The sequence below is a fragment of the Camelus dromedarius genome, chromosome 6 (genome assembly GCF_036321535.1).
Source record: "Camelus dromedarius isolate mCamDro1 chromosome 6, mCamDro1.pat, whole genome shotgun sequence".
Classification (NCBI taxonomy): Eukaryota; Metazoa; Chordata; class Mammalia; order Artiodactyla; family Camelidae; genus Camelus; species Camelus dromedarius.
In genome coordinates this window covers 22,313,851-22,317,114 of record NC_087441.1, presented here as the reverse complement: position 1 = coordinate 22,317,114, position 3,264 = coordinate 22,313,851, and positions in this window count along the sequence as shown.

Below are 3,264 nucleotides of genomic sequence, written 5' to 3'. Positions count from 1 at the left end.
GGAGCTTCGTGAGGCAATGATTGCATCTTTGTTTTCTATTTAGTCTATACTGTTTTAATAAATGTCAATTGAATTAAGCATAACTTTGGAATTGCTATAGTTTTAAGGTAGCAAATCCATTAAATCTTTTGTAACATCCTTTACTATTTATTTACCATATATAGCTGGGATTGAAATTGTTTTTACATTGTAATAAATTATAATAAATGTTACCTTACTGTTTGTTGATATTAATATGCCTGATACTAAATACCAAATCCTGGACCTATAATCCTCTAACTAGCATTTTGGCTTTAGACATTTTTGAAGGGATGTCCAGGACTGATTTTTTTTTTGAAGATTGTTAATTTCACATGAAATATCTCGAGAATCTGAAGGAAAATTCTGTGTTCACATGTGACTGAATTAGAAAACAAAATGAAGTTTCTCCGTACCTCATAATTATTCTGTATCTCTTCTTGGCTTAATTTCAGCCAGCCTTCCTAAATCCTGAGCACCTGAGTAACAGATTTCAGAAAGAGTGCCTGAAGTAAGGTGAAAAGTGGAGCAACCAGTGTCCCATGTGAAGAGCTTTGGAGCCATATCCATACACCTTTTCCTGGGAAAAGACACTCAAATCATCTATTTCCATGGCCAGGAAGTGGTACTGTTGGTATAGAGACACAGTAAAAACAAGTCTGAGGTGTTACCAGGCCCAGAAAAAGGGTACTTAGTGGATGGTTGATGGCTTGTCCCATTTTGTCCTCATGGCCTGTGTTTTCTCTCATCCTATGGAAATATTCTGGTTGGATGAACAAGAAGAATGACCAAAATCAGTTACAATCTTTGAACACCTGGCACTGCGTTCATCACACTCTGACCTGCCCACAAATATTGAAAGATAAAGGAACGAAAGCATATTCAGCAGTTTTTGTAATGAATTATATCTGGTTGAGGTTTTTGGAGTTCACAAATCTTGACCAAAAGAAGAGGAGAGTAGGAGAGAGAAGAAAAACTGAGTCAGGATAATGTATCCAAAGGGAATGCATATTGGCTTTAAAAGAAATTTCCAGAATTTTAGTTTATAATTGCTTTAATATAGTCCCTTAGATTCTTCAAGATGTTGCTTCTGCCCCAGACTCTTGCACTGTCCTGTTCTTCTGTTCAGTTTATTGGGAAATGCTTGAAAAATGCTCACTGTGCCCGAGGCATCCCCAGAGGCTCTGGGAAAACAGACAAAAGATAGGCTCCTTGCTGCTTGAAGCCTATGTTCTGTTTATCCAGACACCTGGTTAGTGATCTCTTCCATTACAGGTCTTGCCTCAGAGTAAGTTATTCCAGGGCAGGTTATCTTGGCTGCCTTGGATACTTTATGAGCAACTTTATCCCAAATAATAGTGATAATGCCACAGCTGGTATATCCTAGGTATTGTCCTAAATGTAGTACAAACTTTCTTTCATTTAATCCTCATATCAACCTGAGGTGAAGGTTATTTTTAGATGAAGAAATTGAAGTTGAGAGAAGCTAGCTGGCCCATGCAGTTGCTAGTAAGCTAGTAAGAGTGCCGAGGGCAGAACTAGGACTGGCAGGTCTCTGAAGCCAGTTTCCCAGCCATGACTCTGTTCAGCTTGCTGCTTCTCCTGCCTGCCTCTGGCAGAAAGTATTTAAAACTGTCCCTACCACCCTGCCCCTGAACTTACAACTTGCCCCTGACTGAACATCTCAAATGAGGACTCAAGAGAGAGAAGACCCTTTTTCTGAACACTCTTGAGTAGGTGATGTGCCAACAACCAAAGGCTTTGAGAATTGCTGTTACTCACTGGCCTGCTTTCTTCCCAGGTCTGTAGATATTCCCTTCTTCTGCGTGGCTGTTGTTGGCTTGATGCAGGCGTTCCATTGTACCCCACTGCCTGCTCTGCTCACTGTCCTAGAGAGAGTCTGAAACAGTTTCCTCCAGGGCAACTGGACAAATATATGTGACTGAATTACGAAGGGTGGTAGCCAGTCTTCAAAGGAAATCCCATAAGAGTTAATACAGACACAGATTTCCATTATATGGCCTCAGATGGAAACAAGATAGTATAGATTTTGGCAGGATATGATTAGTTTTGACTAATTCTCAAACCCACAGTTGAGGCCAAAATTCATTTCCCCACTCCCAACCTATTCCATTTGCTTTTTTTTTTTTTTTTAAATTGAAGTTTAGTTGATTTACAATGTTGGGTTAGCTTCTAGTAATATAGCACAGTAATTCAGTTATTCATATTCTTTTTCATTATAGATTATTACAAGCTATTGAATATAGTTCCCTGTGCTATAGATTAGGACCTTGTTGTTTACCTATGTAGTTTATGTTGTTTATATATGTAGTACTTTGTATCTGCAAATCCTAAACTCCTAATTTATCTCTCCCCTACCCCTTTCCTTTTAGTAACCATAGGTTTGTTTTCTATGTCTATGAGTCTGTTTTGTGAGTAATTTCATTTGTATTACATTTTATAGGTTACACGTATAAGTATATCATATGGTATTTCTCTGACTTACTTCACTTAGTATGATGATCTCTAGGTCCATCTGCTTTGCTGTAAATGGTATTTCATTCTTTTTTATGGGTGAGTAGTATTGTTTAATTCTTTAAGACATTTTGAGGCTATTTTTGTGCATAGTGTGAGGGAGTGTTCTAACTTCATTGGTTTACCATGGGGCTGTCCAACTTTCCCAACAGCACTTGCTAAAGAGACTGTCTTTTCTCCATTGTATATTCTTGCTTCCCTTGACATAGGCTAACTGACCATAGATGTGTGGGTTTATTTCTGAGCTCTCTATTCTGTTCCATTGATCCATATGTCTGTTTTTGTGCCAATACCATGCTGTTTTGATTACAGTAGCTTTGTCGTATTGTCTGAAGTCTGGAAGGGTTATGCCTCCAGGTTTGTTCTTTTTCCTAAGCACTGCTTTGGCAATTCTGGGTCTTTTGTGATTCCATGTAAATTTCAGGGTTATTTGTTCTAGCTCTGTGAAAAATGTCACAGGTGGTTTGACAGGGATCACATTAAATCTCTATGTTGCTTTGGGTTTTATGTCCATTTTAACAGTATTAATTCTTCCAATCCAAGAGCATGGGATGTCTTTCTCTTTCCTTAAATTGTCTTTAATTTCCTTAATCAATGTTTTATAGTTCTCTGCATACAAGTCTTTCACCTCCTTGGTCAGGTTTATTCCTAAGTATTTTGTTTTTATTTTTTGATGTGACTTTACTTTTCTGGTTTTTTTTTTTTGTTTTT